A 26015-nucleotide genomic window follows, 5' to 3' on the forward strand; every position below is an offset into this window, starting at 1 on the left:
CGCAAAAGGCTTTTCCTCTCTTTGGATTGGTGGAATTCCACCCTCATCAAACCAGGCTTTATTCTGCACCGTTGTAGTTAAAGTAAAGTAATATATCTATGAATGTAAACACTTTTGCAGCAAAATATGTTTACACAACCGTCAATTTCACATATGGGGGACTTTAGAGATAAGGGAAAACATTGTTCGGTTTTATTTTAACTCAGGTAGGGTTATATATATATATATATATATATATATATATATATATATATATATATATATATATATATATATATATATATATATATATAAAAAGGGGGTTAATGACTCTCGGAAAGAGAGACGCATCAAAGATGGTCTATTACATTAAAGACATTCGAGTCACCGCTCTATAACAGTGGAATTACATGTCCGAAAAGATGGAAGGAAGGCGAGATCAGGTGGGACCATTCTAGCCAATGAGAGGGAAGATACGCGTGTGAACAACAGGCCATAGAGATAGATAGTTGACTCTGTGTCATCACAGGGTCTATGACAATATGGGCAGCGTCATTGACGCAATTTCCATTTTAAAATAGTTCATGTGATTCTTCTTCACTGGCTGATTGCTCCCAACTCATAGGAATCCTCACCCAGTTGAATACTTTAAAATATTGGAAGCCCTCAATGACAATGCCCATGCTAAATCTGGCGATATTCATGAGGAGTCATCTATCTATCTCTATGACAAGGGGAAATCTAAAATAAACTCGTCCACTCATATCTGTGCATTCGTAACAATCTAGTCATTAACGATAATTATATTCGATCAAAAATAATCTCACGTAGCAAATAAGTAATTATATATATATTTTGTTGTTTGTTGACCAAATTCAACATTCTTTCATTGACCTCCATACAAACTTTTAGTCCGCTTCGTGGACAGATTTTTTTTTTATGTGGCGGAGTAAAACCTCTCGCTTCGCCTAATTCCTATATGGACATGTTACAACAAACGCCGTGAGCCCCAACAAAAACCCGCCTCAAACACGGCCGAAAGGAGACGTATAAAGGCAACATGTCCCGGCACAGAAATGTCCGAGGCTACAACTATGATGAAGGTTAGATGCTGTGAAAGTGCGTGGACCCTCCGATGGCCCGAACAAACCAACGTGTGTTAATCTAGCGAGCTAAAGTTAGCCGATTAGCTCGATAAGGGTTTATTGCTGTCGTGTCCTATTTGGGCTGTCAATTGCAAACGGTGCCTTGACATTAACATTAACACAGAGGAATATATTTCAGAGAACTGAGTTGAACTATTTAGTTCATTAAATGAACTAAGTCAACTCTTATCGGCCGATATGTGTCAATATTATTGCTTAGTTATATTATTGCTTCGTTAGCTTGCTTGCTAGCTAGTTAGCTTTCAAGTTCCACTCACTGAAGCTGGCCAGTAGGATACAAGTATCGCGATACTCATTAGTATCGCGGCAAGGAAACGAACCGTGCACCGTATTTAAAGCTGCACTATGCAAAAATAGCAAAACCATTTCTTGGTTGCTAAACATTCGAATAGTTTGCCTTATTTCAGTTAATGTGACAAAACAAGCAAGTACCGCTCGGTACAGGTATCCTCTGTATATAGCCTTGTCATTGTTGTGTAATTTTCTTGTTACTTTTGATTTAATTACGTTTGTTTTACTTCCGCTTATTAAGAAACTCTTTATTGAACTGTGCTGTTGGTTAAGGGCTTGTCAGTAAGCATTTCACGGTAAGGTCGACACCTGTTGTATTCGGGCTCATGTGACAAATACAATTTTGATTTGAAATTCGATTTGAAAACAGGTTTTTAGAACATATATTATAAATAATAAAACCGATACCTTTTTTTACATAAGTATTCAGACCCTTTGCTACTAGACTCGAAATTGAACTGAGGTGCATCCTGTTTCCATTGATCATCCTTGAGATGTTTCTACAACTTGACTGGAGTCCACCGGTGGTAAATTCAATTGATTGGACATGATTTGGAAAGTCACACACCCATCTATATAAGGTCCCACAGTTGACAGTGCATTTCAGATCAAAAACCAAGCCATGAGGTCGAAGGAAGTGTCTGTGGAGCTCCGAGACAGGATTGTGTCGAGGCACAGATCTGGGGAAGGGTGCGAACACATATCTGCAGCATTAAAGGTCCCCAAGAACACAGTGGCCTCCATCATTATTTAATGGAAGAAGTTTGGAACCACCTGGAGCTGGCTGCCCGGCCAAACTGAGAAATCGGGGGAGAAGGGCCTTGGTCAGAGAGGAGACCAAGAACCCAATGGTCACCCTGACAGAGCTCCAGAGTTCCTCTGGATATGGGAGAACCTTCCAGAAGGACAACCCATCTTTGCAGCACTCCACCAATCAGGCCTTTATGGTAGAGTGGTCAGACGGAAACCACTCCTCACTAAAATGCACATGACAGCCCGCTTGAGTTTGCCAAAAGGCACCTAAAGAGCTCTGACAATGACAAACAATCTTCTCTGGTCTGATGAACTCTTTAGTTTGAATGCCAAGCGTCATGTTCGGAGGAAACCTGGCACCATCCCAACGGTGAAGCATGGTGGTGACAGCGTCATGTCCGGAGGAAACCTGGCACCATCCCTACGGTGAAGCATGGTGGTGACAGCGTCATGTCCGAAGGAAACCTGGCACCATCCCTATGGTGAAGCATGGTGGTGACAGCATCATGTCCGGAGGAAACCTGGCACCATCCCTACGGTGAAGCATGGTGGTGACAGCATCATGTCCGGAGGAAACCTGGCACCATCCCTACGGTGAAGCATGGTGGTGACAGCGTCATGTCCGGAGGAAACCTGGCACCATCCCTACGGTGAAGCATGGTGGTGACAGCGTCATGTCCGGAGGAAACCTGGCACCATCCCTATGGTGAAGCATGGTGGTGACAGCATCATGTCCGGAGGAAACCTGGCACCATCCCTACGGTGAAGCATGGTGGTGACAGCATCATGTCCGGAGGAAACCTGGCACCATCCCTACGGTGAAGCATGGTGGTGACAGCATCATGTCCGGAGGAAACCTGGCACCATCCCTATGGTGAAGCATGGTGGTGACAGCATCATGCGGTGGGGGTGTTTTCCAGTGGCAGGGCCTGGGAGACTAGTCAGGATTGTGGCAAAGATGAACGGGGCAAAGTACAGAGAGAACCTTGATGAAAACCTGCTCCAGAGCACTCAGGACCTCTGACTGGGCCGAAGGTCCACCTGCCAACAGGACAATGCAGGAGTGGCTTGGCTTCCTGACTCTGAATGTCCTTGAGTGGCCCAGCCAGAGCCTGGACTTGAATCCGATCGAACATCTCTGGAGAGACCTGAAAATATATGTGCAGCGACACTCCCATCCAACCTGACAGAGCTTGAGAGGAACTGCAGAGAAGAATGGGAGAAACTCCCCAAATACAGGTGTGCCAAGCTGGTAGCATCGAACCCAAGAAGACTCGAGGCTGTAATCGCTGCCAAAGGTGCTTCAACAAAGTACTGAGTAAAGGGTCTGAATACTTATTTAAATGTAACATTTCAGTTTTAATTTTAATACATTTTCTAAAATGTCTAAAAACCTCTTTTTGCTTCCATCATTATGGGGTATTGTGATGTCATTATGGGGTATTGTGTGTAGATTGATGAGGAAAAACTACAATTGAATCCATTTTAATATAAATAATATAATAATAATAATAATAATAATAGTACTTTTAGAATAAGGCTGTAACGTAACAAAATGAGGAAAACGTCCAGGGGTCTGAAGACCTTCTAAACGCACTGTAGTTAATTGTTTATTTGCAGCATTCAATTCCAGCATTTTAATAAACGCCTTAATTTCTTGCACAAATGTGTTATCATTTACACTGCCACGTTTCGTTTGTCTTAGTATGCCAAAAAAATGTTTCTTTTTTACATGTTTATTTATTTGTTGACAGAATAATTATTCTCCTCTTGAACTGTCAAAGAGATCTGCTCTCCCAAAGTTGTACAGTTAGTTATCACTTCTCAGCCGCTAGCAGCCAATGACTCGCAGGTTCTTAATGGCGATTTTAAAAAGGGATGATTGGCATTTTTCCCCAGTCATTACTTAAATGTAACAAATCAAACATTGAACCTGGTAATTCACGGTAATTCACGGTAATTCACAGTAATTCACTGTAATTCACGGTAATTCACTGTAATTCACGGTAATTCACTGTAATTCACGGTAATTCACGGTAATTCACTGTAAGTCACGGTAATTCACTGTAATTCACGGTAATTCACTGTAATTCACGGTAATTCACTGTAATTCACGGTAATTCACGGTAATTCACGGTAATTCACTGTAATTCACAGTAATTCACTGTAATTCACGGTAATTCACGGTAACCTGGTAAAGAATTGATTTAGAAATGGCCATTTATTTGCTGAAATATGTGCCATTGCCCGGCTATTAAATTTAGTTAAATTTTTACAGTATACTCGTTATTCAATGTGAGGTAATTGTTTCACTATTGAAAGATACTGGTGTGTATCCAGTCCACCAGTACAGGCCTCATACAAGCTGCCAGCCAGGCAGAGTTGCTGACTAGGCCAATTGATAGGCGGCCAGTGTGTGTGAGAGAGTGATTACGATGTTTGTGTGTAACCAAGCTAGCTAGCTGCCTCTGTTAACTGTATCACTTTCCCTGGTGTTTCTGCAGACCTTGACGATGACGATCTGTATGGACAGTCTGTTGACGATGACTACTGTATCTCCCCTGCTACAGGTCGGTCACACTACCCTAGTACAGTACACATGTTCACTACCCTAGTACAGTACACATGTTCACTACCCTAGTACAGTACACATGTTCACTACCCTAGTACAGTACACATGTTCACTACCCTAGTACAGTACACATGTTCACTACCCTAGTACAGTACACATGTTCACTACCCTAGTACAGTACACATGTTCTTTATAGTGTATCTCCCTGCTATCTGTCACACTACCCTAGTACAGTACACATGTTCACTACCCTAGTACAGTACACATGTTCTTTATAGTGTATCTCCCCTGCTATCTGTCACACTACCCTAGTACAGTACACATGTTCTTTATAGTATATCTCCCCTGCTATCTGTCACACTACCCTAGTACAGTACACATGTTCTTTATAGTATATCTCCCCTGCTATCTGTCACACTACCCTAGTACAGTACACATGTTCACTACCCTAGTACAGTACACATGTTCTTTATAGTGTATCTCCCCTGCTATCTGTCACACTACCCTAGTACAGTACACATGTTCTTTATAGTGTATCTCCCCTGCTATCTGTCACACTACCCTAGTACAGTACACATGTTCTTTATAGTATATCTCCCCCTGCTATCTGTCACACTACCCTAGTACAGTACACATGTTCTTTATAGTGTATCTCCCCTGCTATCTGTCACACTACCCTAGTACAGTACACATGTTCACTACCCTAGTACAGTACACATGTTCACTACCCTAGTACAGTACACATGTTCTTTATAGTATATCTCCCCTGCTATCTGTCACACTACCCTAGTACAGTACACATGTTCTTTATAGTGTATCTCCCCTGCTATCTGTCACACTACCCTAGTACAGTACACATGTTCACTACCCTAGTACAGTACACATGTTCTTTATAGTGTATCTCCCCCTGCTATCTGTCACACTACCCTAGTACAGTACACATGTTCACTACCCTAGTACAGTACACATGTTCACTACCCTAGTACAGTACACATGTTCTTTATAGTATATCTCCCCCTGCTATCTGTCACACTACCCTAGTACAGTACACATGTTCTTTATAGTGTATCTCCTGCTATCTGTCACACTACCCTAGTACAGTACACATGTTCACTACCCTAGTACAGTACACATGTTCTTTATAGTGTATCTCCCCCTGCTATCTGTCACACTACCCTAGTACAGTACACATGTTCACTACCCTAGTACAGTACACATGTTCTTTATAGTGTATCTCCCCCTGCTATCTGTCACACTACCCTAGTACAGTACACATGTTCTTTATAGTATATCTCCCCTGCTATCTGTTACACTACCCTAGTACAGTACACATGTTCTTTATAGTATATCTCCCTGCTATCTGTCACACTACCCTAGTACAGTACACATGTTCTTCATAGTATATCTCCCTGCTATCTGTCACACTACCCTAGTACAGTACACATGTTCTTTATAGTATATCTCCCCTGCTATCTGTCACACTACCCTAGTACAGTACACATGTTCTTTATAGTGTATCTCCCCTGCTATCTGTCACACTACCCTAGTACAGTACACATGTTCTTTATAGTATATCTCCCTGCTATCTGTCACACTACCCTAGTACAGTACACATGTCCTTTATAGTATATCTCCCCTGCTATCTGTCACACTACCCTAGTACAGTACACATGTTATTTATAGTATATCTCCCCTGCTATCTGTCACACTACCCTAGTACAGTACACATGTTCTTTATAGTATATCTCCCCTGCTATCTGTCACACTACCCTAGTACAGTACACATGTTCTTTATAGTATATCTCCCCTGCTATCTGTCACACTACCCTAGTACAGTACACATGTTCTTTATAGTATATCTCCCTGCTATCTGTCACACTACCCTAGTACAGTACACATGTTCTTTATAGTGTATCTCCCCTGCTATCTGTCACACTACCCTAGTACAGTACACATGTTCTTTATAGTATATCTCCCCTGCTATCTGTCACACTACCCTAGTACAGTACACATGTTCACTACCCTAGTACAGTACACATGTTCACTACCCTAGTACAGTACACATGTTCTTTATAGTATATCTCCCCTGCTATCTGTCACACTACCCTAGTACAGTACACATGTTCTTTATAGTGTATCTCCTGCTATCTGTCACACTACCCTAGTACAGTACACATGTCCTTTATAGTGTATCTCCCCTGCTATCTGTCACACTACCCTAGTACAGTACACATGTTCTTTATAGTATATCTCCCCTGCTATCTGTCACACTACCCTAGTACAGTACACATGTTCACTACCCTAGTACAGTACACATGTTCACTACCCTAGTACAGTACACATGTTCTTTATAGCTCAGTTGGTAGAGCATGGCGCTTGTAACGCCAGGGTAGTGGGTTCGATTCCGGGACCACCCATACGTAGAATGTATGCACACATGACTGTAAGTCGCTTTGGATAAAAGCGTCTGCTAAATGGCATATATTATTATTATATATATTATATTATTATATTATTATATATTATTATTATATATATTATATTACCCTAGTACAGTACACATGTTCTTTATAGTATATCTCCCCTGCTATCTGTCACACTACCCTAGTACAGTACACATGTTCTTTATAGTGTATCTCCCCTGCTATCTGTCACACTACCCTAGTACAGTACACATGTTCTTTATAGTATATCTCCCCTGCTATCTGTCACACTACCCTAGTACAGTACACATGTTCACTACCCTAGTACAGTACACATGTTCTTTATAGTATATCTCCCCTGCTATCTGTCACACTACCCTAGTACAGTACACATGTTCTTTATAGTATATCTCCCTGCTATCTGTCACACTACCCTAGTACAGTACACATGTTCTTTATAGTGTATCTCCCCTGCTATCTGTCACACTACCCTAGTACAGTACACATGTTCTTTATAGTATATCCCCTGCTATCTGTCACACTACCCTAGTACAGTACACATGTTCTTTATAGTGTATCTCCCCCTGCTATCTGTCACACTACCCTAGTACAGTACACATGTTATTTATAGTATATCTCCCCTGCTATCTGTCACACTACCCTAGTACAGTACACATGTTGTTTATAGTATATCTCCCCTGCTATCTGTCACACTACCCTAGTACAGTACACATGTTGTTTATAGTATATCTCCCCTGCAATCTGTCACACTACCCTAGTACAGTACACATGTTCACTAGTACAGTACACATGTTCACTACCCTAGTACAGTACACATGTTCTTTATAGTATATCTCCCCTGCTATCTGTCACACTACCCTAGTACAGTACACATGTTCTTTATAGTGTATCTCCCCCTGCTATCTGTCACACTACCCTAGTACAGTACACATGTTATTTATAGTATATCTCCCCTGCTATCTGTCACACTACCCTAGTACAGTACACATGTTGTTTATAGTATATCTCCCCTGCTATCTGTCACACTACCCTAGTACAGTACACATGTTGTTTATAGTATATCTCCCCTGCAATCTGTCACACTACCCTAGCACACATGTTCACAGTACACATGTTCCTACCCTAGTACAGTACATCATGTTCACTACCCTAGTACAGTACACATGTTCTTTATAGTATATCTCCCCTGCTATCTGTCACACTACCCTAGTACAGTACACATGTTGTTTATAGTATATCTCCCCTGCTATCTGTCACTACCCTAGTACAGTACACATGTTCTTTATAGTGTATCTCCCCTGCAATCTGTCACACTACCCTAGTACAGTACACATGTTCACTACCCTAGTACAGTACACATGTTCACTACCCTAGTACAGTACACATGTTCTTTATAGTATATCTCCCCTGCTATCTGTCACACTACCCTAGTACAGTACACATGTCCTTTATAGTATATCTCCCCCTGCTATCTGTCACACTACCCTAGTACAGTATCTCCCCTGCTATCTGTCACACATGTTCTTTATAGTGTATCTCCCCTGCTATCTGTCACACTACCCTAGTACAGTATGTTCACATGTTCTTTATAGTGTATCTCCCCTGCTATCTGTCACACTACCCTAGTACAGTACACATGTTCTTTATAGTATATCTCCCCTGCTATCTGTCACAGTACATGTTCCTAGTACAGTACACATGTTCTTTATAGTGTATCTCCCCTGCTATCTGTCACACTACCCTAGTACAGTACACATGTTCTTTATAGTATATCTCCCCTGCTATCTGTATCTGTCACACTACCCTAGTACAGTACACATGTTCTTTATAGTAGTATATCTCCCCTGCTATCTGTCACACTACCCTAGTACAGACCCTCCTGGTGTTCACTACCCCTAACTATTGTCATATCTCCCTGTCCCTACCTCTAGTACAGTACACATGTTCTTTATAGTGTATCTCCCCTGCTATCTGTCACACTACCCTAGTACAGTACACATGTTCTTTATAGGTGTATCTGTCACACTACCCTAGTACAGTACACATGTTCTTTATAGTGTATCTCCCTCCTGTCACACTACCCTGTACAGCACATGTTCTTTATAGTATATCTCCCTGCTAGACCCAGTACCTGGTGTTTCCTGTAACTATTGTCGCGTCTCCCTCCCTGGCACGTGTTGCTAGGAGACCCTCCTGGTGTTTTCCTCCCTATGCTAGGAGAGTGTCGTCTCCCTCCGTGGCACGTGTGCCAGGAGACCTCATGGTGTTTTCCTAACTATTGTGCGTCTCCTTGGCACTAGGAGACCCTCATGGTGTTTTCCTAACTATTGTTGCGTCTCCCTCCGTGGCACGTGTTGCTAGGAGACCCTCATGGTGTTTTCCTAACTATTGTAGGGTCTCCTCCGTGGCACGTGTTGCTAGGAGACCCTCATGGTGTTTTCTAACTATTGTAGCGTCTCCCTCCGTGGCACGTGTTGCTAGGAGACCCTCCTGGTGTTTCCTGACTATTGTAGTGTCTCCCTCCGTGGCACGTGTTGCTAGGAGACCCTCCTGGTGTTTTCCTAACTATTGTAGGGTCTCCCTCCGTGGCACGTGTTGCAGGGAGACCCTCCTGGTGTTTTCCTAACTATTGTAGCGTCTCCCTCCCTGGCACGTGTTGCTAGGAGACCCTCCTGGTGTTTCCTAACTATTGTCCCGTCTCCCTCCGTGGCACGTGTTGCTAGGAGACCCTCCTGGTGTTTTCCTAACTATTGTAGCGTCTCCCTCCCTGGCACGTGTTGCTAGGAGACCCTCCTGGTGTTTCCTAACTATTGTCCCGTCTCCCTCCGTGGCACGTGTTGCAGGAGACCCTCCTGGTGTTTTCCTAACTATTGTAGGGTCTCCCTCCGTGGCACGTGTTGCTAGGAGACCCTCCTGGTGTTTCCTGACTATTGTAGCGTCTCCCTCCGTGGCACGTGTTGCTAGGAGACCCTCCTGGTGTTTCCTAACTATTGTAGCATCACCCTCCCTGGCACGTGTTGCTAGGAGACCCTCCTGGTGTTTCCTAACTATTGTAGGGTCTCCCTCCCTGGCACGTGTTGCTAGGAGACCCTCCTGGTGTTTCCTAACTATTGTAGCGTCTCCCTCCGTGGCACGTGTTGCTAGGAGACCCTCCTGGTGTTTTCCTAACTATTGTAGGGTCTCCCTCCGTGGCACGTGTTGCTAGGAGACCCTCCTGGTGTTTTCCTAACTATTGTAGGGTCTCCCTCCGTGGCACGTGTTGCTAGGAGACCCTCCTGGTGTTTCCTGACTATTGTAGCGTCTCCCTCCGTGGCACGTGTTGCTAGGAGACCCTCCTGGTGTTTCCTAACTATTGTAGCATCACCCTCCCTGGCACGTGTTGCTAGGAGACCCTCCTGGTGTTTTCCTAACTATTGTAGGGTCTCCCTCCGTGGCACGTGTTGCTAGGAGACCCTCCTGGTGTTTTCCTAACTATTGTAGGGTCTCCCTCCGTGGCACGTGTTGCTAGGAGACCCTCCTGGTGTTTCCTAACTATTGTAGGGTCTCCCTCCGTGGCACGTGTTGCTAGGAGACCCTCCTGGTGTTTCCTAAATATTGTCGCGTCTCCCTCCGTGGCACGTGTTGCTAGGAGACCCTCCTGGTGTTTCCTGACTATTGTAGCGTCTCCCTCCGTGGCACGTGTTGCTAGGAGACCCTCCTGGTGTTTCCTGACTATTGTAGCGTCTCCCCTCCGTGGCACGTGTTGCTAGGAGACCCTCCTGGTGTTTCCTAACTATTGTCGCGTCTCCCTCCGTGGCACGTGTTGCTAGGAGACCCTCCTGGTGTATCCTAACTATTGTCGCGTCTCCCTCCGTGGCACGTGTTGCTAGGAGACCCTCCTGGTGTTTCCTAACTATTGCCTGCTCCCTCCTTGGCACGTGTTGCTAGGAGACCCTCCTGGTGTTTCCTAACTATTGCCTGCTCCCTCCTTGGCACGTGTTGCTAGGAGACCCTCCTGGTGTTTCCTAACTATTGCCTGCTCCCTCCTTGGCAGAAGCCGGTGTGAGAAACGTGCTAACCAAAACGCTATGAAGCTAAATTAATACTGCACTCTGACCCACAACTTCTTTGCTAGATTCAGTAAAGTGTTGTTAGACAAAGAGAGGAGAGTTGACTTCAAAACGTGATGACATTTTGCTGTACTTTGCACCTGTTGTTGGTAATGAATCTGTAATCTTCTGACTTGACTTACTGCATCTTTCAGTCACGTCGTCCCTCCTGGTCTCTAAAAGGCCACTGCATCAGAACACTGCATGTGACACATTGTTGACATTGCCAAGCACTGTGATTGGCTGTTGAGTGATCCGTTGTGTGTGTGTGTGTGTTCTGTGGTGTCCACAGCAGCCCAGTTCATCTACTCCAGCAGGCAGGAGAGACCCAACGTTGAGCCACCCCTAGAGGAGGAGGAGATGGAGGAAGATGAGGCCATACACACCTCTCCCACCCTCACACACAACCTCAACCCCTGGACCAAGGTACCCTTAACCCCCACTCCCCACCCCCTCACACACAACCTCAACCCCTGGACCAAGGTACCCTTAACCCCCCCCACCCCTCACACACAACCTCAACCCCTGGACCAAGGTACCCTTAACCCCCCCACCCCTCACACACAACCTCAACCCCCTGGACCAAGGTACCCTTAACCCCCCCACCCCCTCACACACAACCTCAACCCCATTGGACCAAGGTACCCTTAACCCCCCACCCCCTCACACACAACCTCAACCCCTGGACCAAGGTACCCTTAACCCCCACCCCCTCACACACAACCTCAACCCCATTGGACCAAGGTACCCTTAACTCCCCCCCCCCCTCACACACAACCTCAACCCCATTGGACCAAGGTACCCTTAACCCCGCCCACCCCCACCCACTTGTAACATGATTCAACTCTTATTGGAACCCTGAATTAACGAATTAACAGTGTGTGTGTGTGTGACTCCACAGGCAAGTTGTACTCGTGTCTGGACCTGATGCGTGCGGTGCTGGGTGATGCCATGCCAGAGTCGATCCTTACCCAGGCTGCCTTGCGGTGCGCCTTCGACCCTCAGAGAGCCTTGGACGCCGTTCTCTCAGTCGAGAGCGCCGGGCTGCCGCCCCTGGACGCCAGGACCAATAATGACGCACCGCTGCCGCAGAGAGCAAATAAGGAGACAGCAGTTGTACCAAGAGCCAATCAGGAAGCCTCAGCTGCACCGCGACCAGAGAAAGGTATGTCTGAGCAGGGACCACATCGGACCAGGGCCCGGTTTCCAGATGGCCAGTTTAGACTTACAGGGAATTTTAACGATGCATCTTTTCAACAACGGCCGAAAATCAGCTCTCTCAGTTCAAATCTTTCCTTAATTAACTTTAAAAAAAATATATATATATTAAAAATATTTCACAAAACTGACGATGGATCAGCTCCTAGAGATATTAATACCACCTACAGCTGCAAATATTGATTAGGCTTATTCTAACGCTTACCCAGTAATAAGGACAGATTGGACACATAGCTGCTCACGTTAGGCTACACATCATGAAATGTATTGAGACCAATTAGACACGAGCCTACAAGTAGCAATGTGACATGTATATCAGTTGGGTTGAAATGGACCCCCACCCAGGTAGTGCTGGCAACACTAGCTGCAGTAACCCTTGGAGAGGGGGTCACACTAGGACAATCAGAGAGGGGGTCACACTAGGACAATCAGAGAGGGGGTCACACTAGGACAATCAGAGAGGGGGGTCACACTAGGACAATCAGAGAGGGGGTCACACTAGGACAATCAGAGAGGGGGTCACACTAGGACAATCAGAGAGGGGGGGGGTCACACTAGGACAATCAGAGAGGGGGGTCACACTAGGACAATCAGAGAGGGGGTCACACTAGGACAATCAGAGAGGGGGGTCACACTGGGACAATCAGAGAGGGGTGGTCACACTAGGACAATCAGAGAGGGGGTCACACTAGGACAATCAGAGAGGGGGTCACACTGGGACAATCAGAGAGGGGGGTCACACTAGGACAATCAGAGAGGGGGGTCACACTAGGACAATCAGAGAGGGGGGTCACACTAGGACAATCAGAGAGGGGGGTCACACTAGGACAATCAGAGAGAGGGGGGTCACACTAGGACAATCAGAGAGGGGGCACAATTATAATCAAAGGTCTGACTGCATAGAGGTGCTTGGGGAGATGGGTTGACAACGGGGACCAGCGTGTGTGTCTGTTGAGGGAATGTGTGTGTGTGTGTGTGTGTGTGTGTGTGTGTGTGTGTGTGTGTGTGTGTATCCCACATCTGTTCCTAAGGGGTAATGATGTTAGGGACAAAATAGGATGAATCACAATTGTTTTCTAAAATGTAGTTTTCGTAATGCCGATCCTGGTTAAAGGTGACGGTCCTTCGTATGAACTGCCAACATTAACACTCATATTATTTTGTTCACTGTAGAAATAAATTAATATGTGCAACATGTTTTAGTACGTTGCCTTCAGAAAGTTTTCAGACCTCTTGACTTTTTTCCACCTTTTGTCACGTTAGTTATTCTAACATGGATTAAATAAATACAAATCCGCTCCAATCTACACACATCACAATACCCCGTAATGACATCACAATACCCCGTAATGACATCACGATACCCGTAATGACGTCACGATACCCCGTAATGACATCACAATACCCCGTAATGACATCACAATACCCCGTAATGACATCACAATACCCCGTAATGACATCACAATACCCCGTAATGACATCACAATACCCCGCAATGACACCACAATACCCCGCAATGACATCACAATACCCCGTAATGACATCACAATACCCCGTAATGACACCACAATACCCCGTAATGACATCACAATACCCCGTAATGACGCCACAATACCCCGTAATGACATCACAATACCCCGTAATTACACCACAATACCCCGTAATGACATCACAATACCCCGTAATGACGCCACAATACCCCGTAATGACACCACAATACCCCGTAATGACATCACAATACCCCGTAATGACGCCACAATACCCCGTAATTACATCAGAGAGGGGGGTCACACTAGGACAATCAGAGAGGGGGGTCACACTAGGACAATCAGAGAGGGGGTCACACTAGGACAATCAGAGAGGGGGGTCACACTAGGACAATCAGAGAGGGGGTCACACTAGGACAATCAGAGAGGGGGCACAATTATAATCAAAGGTCTGACTGCATAGAGGTGCTTGGGGAGATGGGTTGACAACGGGGGACCAGCGTGTGTGTCTGTTGAGGGGAAGGACTGTGTGTGTGTGTGTGTGTGTGTGTGTGTGTGTGTGTGTGTGTGTGTGTGTGTGTGTGTGTGTGTGTGTGTGTGTGTGTGTGTGTGTGTGTGTGTGTGTGTGTGTGTGTGGTGTGTATCCCACATCTGTTCCTAAGGGGTAATGATGTTAGGGACAAAATAGGATGAATCACAATTGTTTTCTAAAATGTAGTTTTCGTAATGCCGATCCTGGTTAAAGGTGACGGTCCTTCGTATGAACTGCCAACATTAACACTCATATTATTTTGTTCACTGTAGAAATAAATTAATATGTGCAACATGTTTTAGTACGTTGCCTTCAGAAAGTTTTCAGACCTCTTGACTTTTTCCACCTTTTTGTCACGTTAGTTATTCTAACATGGATTAAATAAATACAAATCCGCTCCAATCTACACACATCACGATATCGTAATGACATCACGATACCCCGTAATGACATCACGATACCCCGTAATGACATCACGATACCCCGTAATGACATCACGATACCCCGTAATGACATCACACATACCCGTAATGACATCACAATACCCCGTAATGACATCACATTACCCGATGACGTAATGACATCACAATACCCCGTAATGACGCCACAATACCCCGTAATGACGCATCACAATACCCCGTAATGACATCACACACCACGATACCCCGTAATGACATCACAATACCCCGTAATGACATCACAATACCCGTAATGACATCACAATACCCAGTAATGACATCACAATACCCAGTAATGACATCACAACACAATACACCACAATACCCCGTAATTACACCACAATACCCGTAGACTTTACACCCGCAATGATATCACAATACCCCATAATGACAAAGTGAAAACAGTTTTTGTTGCAAATGTATTACAAATAAAAAACAGAAATCCCTTATTTACATAAGTATTCAGACCCTTTACTATGACTTGAAATTGAGCTCAGGTTCATCCCGTTTCCATTGATTATCCTTGAGATGTTTCTACAACTTGATAGGAGATTTCCTGCGGTAAATTAAATTGATTGGACATGATTTGGAAAGGCACACACACCCCTGTCTATATAAGGTCCCACAGTTAACAGTCCATGTCAGAGCAAAAACCAAGCCATGAGGTGGAAAGGAATTGTCCGTAGAGCGCCGAGAAAGGATTGTGTCGAGGAACAGAAGAAACCGGGAAGGGAACCAGAAACAATTTAAACAGGACTTCTTCTTCTTCTTCTTATTTGTATCATGAGTATGAATTGTGAGGCCAGACATTTTATCTACTAAAGCACTCGACCATTATGACCTCATTTAAAGGCTTCGTCATACAGAAGTTAGACTTTAAATCAGAACTGTTTCAGTAAGAATGGCCTTGTTCTCTTCATTCAGATTACAACCTCTCACTTTATTTATTATTTATAAATGAAATCATCTCCAAAATATATCTTTTTTATTTTTAAACAAGCCATAGAAAGTTAGTTGCAATTTCAGTTTAGTCCACCAGAAAAGACAGAACAATTATTATGGTTAAACTCAAATATACTAATTGATAAAAAAAAATTAAAAAAATGTAATCTTTGTAAATAATATCATAACAGGGACTGGTATAGTTATGTTACACATGCAGCTAACAAACATATATATATAAATGGAAATGTCTGCTCTACCCAAAATTACAACCAACGAATAGCAGCATCACAGCTAAAATGGAGCAGGAAAGTAGAAGGGGGACAAAGTAAGGCTCTTGTTGGTCGGCAGCAAAGACCATCATTGGTTAAAGACATCTGTGATAAGTAGAAAAGTATATCAGTTTCATTTATGGATAAAAAAAAAATGTACAGCTGTGACATATGGAAAAATAGGAGGGAAGAGATTTTCCACATCTGAAACACGAAACGACCCTGGATTCAAAACTTCCCATGGGACATCTGATACACGAAACGACCCTGGATTCAAAACTTCCCATGAGACATCTGAAACACGAAACGACCCTGGATTCAAAACTTCCCATGAGACATCTGATACACTTAAACGACCCTGGACTCAAAACTTCCCATGAGACATCTGATACACGAAACGACCCTGGATTCAAAACTTCCCATGAGACATCTGATACACGAAACGACCCTGGATTCAAAACTTCCCATGAGACATCTGATACACGAAACGACCCTGGATTCAAAACTTCCCATGAGACATCTGAAACACGAAACGACCCTGGATTCAAAACTTCCCATGAGACATCTGATACACGAAACGACCCTGGATTCAAAACTTCCCATGAGACATCTGAAACACGAAACGACCCTGGATTCAAAACTTCCCATGAGACATCTGATACACGAAACGACCCTGGATTCAAAACTTCCCATGAGACATCTGAAACACGAAACGACCCTGGATTCAAAACTTCCCATGAGACATCTGATACACGAAACGACCCTGGACTCAAAACTTCCCATGAGACATCTGAAACACGAAACGACCCTGGATTCAAAACTTCCCATGGGACATCTGATACACGAAACGACCCTGGACTCAAAACTTCCCATGAGACATCTGATACACGAAACGACCCTGGATTCAAAACTTCCCATGATACATCTGATACACGAAACGACCCTGGATTCAAAACTTCCCATGAGACATCTGATACACGAAACGACCCTGGATTCAAAACTTCCCATGAGACATCTGAAACACGAAACGACCCTGGATTCAAAACTTCCCATGAGACATCTGATACACGAAACGACTTCGTTTTCAAGTCAAATTTGTTTACAAAATTCTTGCTACCAATAGAATGTTATTTTACTTACCCGTTAAAAGTTTGGACACACCTACTCATTCAAGGGTTGTAAGAATAATAGTGAAGACATCAAAACTAGGAAAGAGAATGCCAAGAACAAAGCTGTCCTCAAGGTAAAGGGTGGCTACTTTGAAGAATCTCAAATATAAAAATATATTTAAATGTTTTTAACACTTTTTTTTGGTTACTACATGATTCCATATTGTGTTATTTCATAGTTTTGATGTCTTCGCTAATCATTCTACAATGTAGAACATAGTACAAATCCTGTAATGACTAGGTGTCAACTTTTGACTGGTGCTGTATGTGTGTTGTTGTTCATGTTTGAGATTGAGATATGAATTCAGACTTATTTGTCTCTGTAGCCATGGAGGCTATGACTCAACTCTGGAATAGCCTATTTCGTTTTTATGTCAATGGTTCGCTTTTTTTTACTGCTTTTATTGGTGTCCATTGCACCAGGCAAGCTCAATCAAGCTCAGATAAAGTATTTGAAATGATTTGAAATAGTATTCAAAGGTCTGGTTCAGAAACAGCACAGAGTTATCAGTTTGAAATTAAAAGTGCCTGTTAAAGAAACTAGGGATGCCAATTTCGGTCAAATTTGTTTCCGACTAACTGACCCTCATTAACTGTTCAGTAAAATGAGGTGACCAACAGAAAATACTATCAGAGACCTGTACATAATGAGGAGATGCTCTCATTATCATACTGCCTCTAGTTCACATTACATTATACTATCAGAGACCTGTACATAATGAGGAGATGCTCTCATTATCATACTGCCTCTAGTTCACATTACATTATACTATCAGAGACCTGTACATAATGAGGAGATGCTCTCATTATCATACTGCCTCTAGTTCACATTACATTATACTATCAGAGACCTGTACATAATGAGGAGATGCTCTCATTATCATACTGCCTCTAGTTCACATTACATTATACTGCCTCTAGTTCACATGACATTATACTGCCTCTAGTTCACATGACATTATACTGCCTCTAGTTCACATTCCATTATACTGCCTCTAGTTCACATGACATTATACTGCCTCTAGTTCACATGACATTATACTGCCTCTAGTTCACATGACATTATACTGCCTCGCATGACATTATACTGCCTCTAGTTCGCATGACATTATACTGCCTCTAGTTCACATTCCATTATACTGCCTCTAGTTCACATGACATTATACTGCCTCTAGTTCGCATGACATTATACTGCCTCTAGTTCACATGACATTATACTGCCTCTAGTTCACATTCCATTATACTGCCTCTAGTTCACATGACATTATACTGCCTCGCATGACATTATACTGCCTCTAGTTCGCATGACATTATACTGCCTCTAGTTCACATTCCATTATACTGCCTCTAGTTCACATGACATTATACTGCCTCTAGTTCACATGACATTATACTGCCTCTAGTTCACATGACATTATACTGCCTCTCGTTCACATGACATTATACTGCCTCTAGTTCACATGACATTATACTGCCTCTAGTTCACATTCCATTATACTGCCTCTAGCTCACATTCCATTATACTGCCTCTAGTTCACTTGACATTATACTGCCTCTAGTTCACATTCCATTATACTGCCTCTTGTTCACATTCCATTATACTGCCTCAAGTTCACATTCCATTATACTGCCTCAAGTTCACATTCCATTATACTGCCTCAACAATCAGAGAGGGTGGGTCACACTAGGACAATCAGAGAGGGGGGTCACACTAGGACAATCAGAGAGGGGGTCACACTAGGACAATCAGAGAGGGGGGTCACACTAGGACAATCAGAGAGGGGGGTCACACTAGGACAATCAGAGAGGGGGGTCACACTAGGACAATCAGAGAGGGGGGTGGGGGTCACACTAGGACAATCAGAGAGGGGGCACAATTATAATCAAAGGTCTGACTGCATAGAGGTGCTTGGGGAGATGGGTTGACAACGGGGGACCAGCGTGTGTGTCTGTTGAGGGGAAGGTGTGTGTGTGTGTGTGTGTGTGTGTGTGTGTGTGTGTGTGTGTGTGTGTGTGTGTGTGTGTGTGTGTGTGTGTGTGTGTGTGTGTGTGTGTGTGTGTGTGTGTGTGTGTGTGTATCCACATCTGTTCCTAAGGGGTAATGATGTTAGGGACAAAATAGGATGAATCACAATTGTTTTCTAAAATGTAGTTTTCGTAATGCCGATCCTGGTTAAAGGTGACGGTCCTTCGTATGAACTGCCAACATTAACACTCATATTATTTTGTTCACTGTAGAAATAAATTAATATGTGCAACATGTTTTAGTACGTTGCCTTCAGAAAGTTTTCAGACCTCTTGACTTTTTCCACCTTTTGTCATGTTAGTTATTCTAACATGGATTAAATAAATACAAATCCGCTCCAATCTACACACATCACGATACCCCGTAATGACATCACGATACCCCGTAATGACATCACGATACCCGTAATGACATCACGATACCCGTAATGACATCACGATACCCGTAATGACATCACGATACCCCCGTAATGACGTCACCCCGTAATGACGCCACGATACCCCGTAATGACGTCCACGATACCCGTAATGACGCCACAATACCCGTAATGACGTCACGATACCCCGTAATGACGTCACGATACCCCGTAATGACGTCACGATACCCCGTAATGACATCACGATACCCCCGTAATGACATCACAATACCCGTAATGACATCACAATACCCCGTAATGACATCACAATACCCCGTAATGACATCACAATACCCCGTAATGACATCACAATACCCCGTAATGACATCACAATACCCCGTAATGACGCCACAATACCCCGTAATGACGCCACAATACCCCGTAATGACATCACAATACCCCGTAATTACACCACAATACCCCGCAATGATATCACAATACCCCATAATGACAAAGTGAAAACAGTTTTTGTTGCAAATGTATTACAAATAAAAAACAGAAATCCCTTATTTACATAAGTATTCAGACCCTTTACTATGACTTGAAATTGAGCTCAGGTTCATCCCGTTTCCATTGATTATCCTTGAGATGTTTCTACAACTTGATAGGAGATTTCCTGCGGTAAATTAAATTGATTGGACATGATTTGGAAAGGCACACACACCCCTGTCTATATAAGGTCCCACAGTTAACAGTCCATGTCAGAGCAAAAACCAAGCCATGAGGTGGAAAGGAATTGTCCGTAGAGCGCCGAGAATGGATTGTGTCGAGGAACAGAAGAAACCGGGAAGGGAACCAGAAACAATTTAAACAGGACTTCTTCTTCTTCTTCTTATTTGTATCATGAGTATGAATTGTGAGGCCAGACATTTTATCTACTAAAGCACTCGACCATTATGACCTCATTTAAAGGCTTCGTCATACAGAAGTTAGACTTTAAATCAGAACTGTTTCAGTAAGAATGGCCTTGTTCTCTTCATTCAGATTAGAACCTCTCACTTTATTTATTATTTATAAATGAAATCATCTCCAAAATATCTCTTTTTTTTTTTTTTTAAACAAGCCATAGAAAGTTAGTTGCAATTTCAGTTTAGTCCACCAGAAAAGACAGAACAATTATTATGGTTAAACTCAAATATACTAATTGATAAAAAAAAATAAAAAAAATGTAATCTTTGTAAATAATATCATAACAGGGACTGGTATAGTTATGTTACACATGCAGCTAACAAACATATATATATAAATGGAAATGTCTGCTCTACCCAAAATTACAACCAACGAATAGCAGCATCACAGCTAAAATGGAGCAGGAAAGTAGAAGGGGGACAAAGTAAGGCTCTTGTTGGTCGGCAGCAAAGACCATCATTGGTTAAAGACATCTGTGATAAGTAGAAAAGTATATCAGTTTCATTTATGGATAAAAAAAAAATGTACAGCTGTGACATATGGAAAAATAGGAGGAAGAGATTTTCCACATCTGATACACGAAACGACCCTGGATTCAAAACTTCCCATGAGACATCTGATACACGAAACGACCCTGGATTCAAAACTTCCCATGAGACATCTGATACACGAAACGACCCTGGATTCAAAACTTCCCATGAGACATCTGATACACGAAACGACCCTGGATTCAAAACTTCCCATGAGACATCTGAAACACGAAAACCACCCTGGATTCAAAACTTCCCATGAGACATCTGATACACGAAACGACCCTGGATTCAAAACTTCCCATGAGACATCTGAAACACGAAACGACCCTGGATTCAAAACTTCCCATGAGACATCTGATACAGAAACGACCCTGGATTCAAAACTTCCCATGAGACATCTGATACACGAAACGACCCTGGATTCAAAACTTCCCATGAGACATCTGATACACGAAACGACCCTGGATTCAAAACTTCCCATGAGACATCTGATACACGAAACGACTTCGTTTTCAAGTCAAATTTGTTTACAAAATTCTTGCTACCAATAGAATGTTATTTTACTTACCCGTTAAAAGTTTGGACACACCTACTCATTCAAGGGTTGTAGAATAATAGTGAAGACATCAAAACTAGGAAAGAGAATGCCAAGAACAAAGCTGTCCTCAAGGTAAAGGGTGGCTACTTTGAAGAATCTCAAATATAAAATATATTTAAATGTTTTTAACACTTTTTTGGTTACTACATGATTCCATATTGTGTTATTTCATAGTTTTGATGTCTTCGCTAATCATTCTACAATGTAGAACATAGTACAAATCCTGTAATGACTAGGTGTCAACTTTTGACTGGTGCTGTATGTGTGTTGTTGTTCATGTTTGAGATTGAGATATGAATTCAGACTTATTTGTCTCTGTAGCCATGGAGGCTATGACTCAACTCTGGAATAGCCTATTTCGTTTTATGCCAATGGTTCGTTTTTATGTCAATGGTTCGTTTTTATGTCAATGGTTCGTTTTTTTTTACTGCTTTTATTGGTGTCCATTGCACCAGGCAAGCTCAATCAAGCTCAGATAAAGTATTTGAAATTATTTGAAATGGTATTTAAAGGTCTGGTTCAGAAACAGCAGAGTTATCAGTTTGAAATTAAAAGTGCCTGTTAAAGAAACTAGGGATGCCAATTTCGGTCAAATTTGTTTCCGACTAACTGACCCTCATTAACTGTTCAGTAAAACGGTAACAAAATTTATTCAAACAGTAAAACGAGGTGACCAACAGAAAATACTATCAGAGACCTGTACATAATGAGGAGATGCTCTCATTATCATACTGCCTCTAGTTCACATGACATTATACTGCCTCTAGTTCACATGACATTATACTGCCTCTAGTTCACATGACATTATACTGCCTCTAGTTCACATGACATTATACTGCCTCTAGTTCACATGACATTATACTGCCTCTAGTTCACATGACATTATACTGCCTCTAGTTCACATGACATTATACTGCCTCTAGTTCACATGACATTATACTGCCTCTAGTTCACATGACATTATACTGCCTCTAGTTCACATTCCATTATACTGCCTCTAGTTCACATGACATTATACTGCCTCTAGTTCACATGACATTATACTGCCTCTAGCTCACATTCCATTATACTGCCTCTAGTTCACATGACATTATACTGCCTCTAGTTCACATGACATTATACTGCCTCTAGTTCACGTTCCATTATACTGCCTCTAGTTCACATGACATTATACTGCCTCTAGTTCACATGACATTATACTGCCTCGCATGACATTATACTATCAGAGACCTGTACATAATGAGGAGATGCTTGTGTTTCAGCCCTAACAATGGGGGAGTCTGAAGGGGGAAGGCAGGCGACACACTTAGGGCCCAAAATAAACCCATAGAAACGCTTTGGACTTATTTTGGAGAGAGTGAAACCTCTCCCTTTGTATCTTCCTCTCATTATCCATTATACTGCCTCTAGTTCGCATGACATTATACTGCCTCTAGTTCACATGACATTATACTGCCTCTAGTTCACATGACATTATACTGCCTCTAGTTCACATGACATTATACTGCCTCTAGTTCACATGACATTATACTGCCTCTAGTTCACATGACATTATACTGCCTCGCATGACATTATACTGCCTCTAGTTCGCATGACATTATACTGCCTCTAGTTCACATTCCATTATACTGCCTCTAGTTCACATGACATTATACTGCCTCTCGTTCACATGACATTATACTGCCTCTCGTTCACATGACATTATACTGCCTCTAATTCACATGATATTATACTGCCTCTAGTTCACATGACATTATACTGCCTCGCATGACATTATACTGCCTCTAGTTCGCATGACATTATACTGCCTCTAGTTCACATGACATTATACTGCCTCTCGTTCACATGACATTATACTGCCTCTCGTTCACATGACATTATACTGCCTCTAGTTCACATGATATTATACTGCCTCGCTCACATGACATTATACTGCCTCTAATTCACATGATATTATACTGCCTCTCGTTCACATGACATTATACTGCCTCTAGTTCACATGACATTATACTGCCTCTAGCTCACATTCCATTATACTGCCTCTAGTTCGCATGACATTATACTGCCTCTAGTTCACATTCCATTATACTGCCTCTAGTTCACATTCCATTATACTGCCTCTAGTTCACATTCCATTATACTGCCTCTAGTTCACATTCCATTATACTGCCTCTAGTTCACATTCCATTATACTGCCTCTAGTTCACATTCCATTATACTGCCTCTAGTTCACATGCCATTATACTGCCTCTAGTTCACATTCCATTATACTGCCTCAAGTTCACATTCCATTATACTGCCTCTAGTTCACATTCCATTATACTGCCTAGTTCATGTTCCGTTATACTGCCTCTAGTTATACTGCCTCTAGTTATACCGCCTCTAGTTATACTGCCTCTAGTTATACTGCCTCTAGTTCACATTCCATTATACTGCCTCTAGTTCACATTCCATTATACTGCCTCTAGCTCACATTCCATTATACTGCCTAGTTCATGTTCCGTTATACTGCCTCTAGTTATACTGCCTCTAGTTATACTGCCTCTAGTTATACTGCCTCTAGTTATACTGCCTCTAGTTATACTGCCTCTAGTTATACTGCCTCTAGTTATACTGCCTCTAGTTATACTGCCTCTAGCTCATATTGTAAACTGGAGGGTGACGGTAGGGAGGCTTTTGTCTTTGCATCTGAATGGGAGCCGCACTTTTCGAGTTGAGATAAGAGAAATACATTTATTTTAAATCGTGGCCACCAAGTTTCTTTAACACAGGCTTGAATTTAGAATGGTCATTTATTGCGTACTGACTGGGCTTATAAAAGTAGGACTGAAAGCGCGAACCACCCCCATTTAACCACAGCAAGGTGACTGGGAATATGGCCGAATACAAACAGTGCAGTTCTTCCCGCCGTAAGGCAATCAAACAGACAAACCGTCAGTACAGAGATGAAGTTGAGTCTCAATTCAATGATAATATAATATAATAATAATAATATGAGTAGGGTAAAGACCCTACATGCTGATCTCGGGTCAGTTGTGCATTTTTCACCACTAATGGTTAAGGTTAGGCTTGAGGGAGGGAAGCTGATCCTAGATCTGTACGGGAAACTTAACCCTGGAGTGTCGGTTCTAAGGAAGTGGATTTCCCAAAACTGCTTTTTGAAAGTATTCTGAGAATTTTATTGAGAGAGAAAAAAAAAGATGGGAGTTTATTCTTTTGTTAATCAGAAACAACAAAGAAAGGTTTTGTTGGACTTTGTATACTCTTATCATATTTTTTTGAGTGTGAATCTATTTTTTTTTACAGAAGCTCTTCAAGAAATATAAGATAAATCCCCTCATGTTTAGACGGAAAGAATAAGGATATAGACTTGAGGGGGTTGTGCAGCTGCTATTGGAAATATGTGTCAGTTAACCATTGTTCTGGCTCAGCACCTGTGTGTGTGTGTGTGTGTGTGTGTTGTGTGTGTGTGTGTGCGTTTGTGTTTAGAGGACACCTGGAGTTTTTCCCATGACTTAAAACACAACATTGTCGGGACACACAATTTATAGCCATTCAAAGTCCTATTCTCCCTAACCTTAACCCCAAAACCTAACCTTAACCTAACTCTTAAACCTAATTCTAACTCTGATACTAATTCTAAACCTAATTTTAACACGGATTCTAACCGTAACCCTAAAAACCACCTTGAAATAGGATTTGACCTTGTGGGGACAAACAACATGTCCCCAGTTGGTCAAATGTTTGTTAGTTTACTATTCTAGTACTATTATATATATTCTACTTCGGTCCCTACTAATATAAACTATATAGTTATAAACACGTTCACACATTAATGGTTTACAAATACTTTAAAGTACTATTTTATTTGTTTTTTGAGGTATCTTTACTTTTTATATTTTTGACAACTTTACTTTTACTTCACTACATTCCTAAAAGAAAATAATGTACTTTTTACTCCATACATTTTCCCTGACACCCAAAAGTATTTGTTACATTTTGAAGGCTTAGCAGGACAGGAAAATGGTCCAATTCACGCATTTAAAGAGAACATCCTGGTCATCCCTACTTGTTATCCCTACCTCTGATCTGGTGGACTCACTAAACAGAGAACATCCTGGTCATCCCTACTGCCTCTGATCTGGAGGACTCACTAAACAGAG

At 42.5% G+C, this 26015-nt stretch overlaps 1 pseudogene; it reads left to right on the forward strand.

The window, feature by feature from the left end:
* Nucleotides 1-916: 916 nt before the first annotated feature.
* LOC127925003 (HBS1-like protein) overlaps nucleotides 917-26015 on the forward strand; it is a 79683-nt pseudogene continuing 54584 nt past the window's right edge.

The sequence above is a fragment of the Oncorhynchus keta genome, unplaced genomic scaffold, assembly GCF_023373465.1.
Source record: "Oncorhynchus keta strain PuntledgeMale-10-30-2019 unplaced genomic scaffold, Oket_V2 Un_contig_4899_pilon_pilon, whole genome shotgun sequence".
NCBI lineage: Eukaryota > Metazoa > Chordata > Actinopteri > Salmoniformes > Salmonidae > Oncorhynchus > Oncorhynchus keta.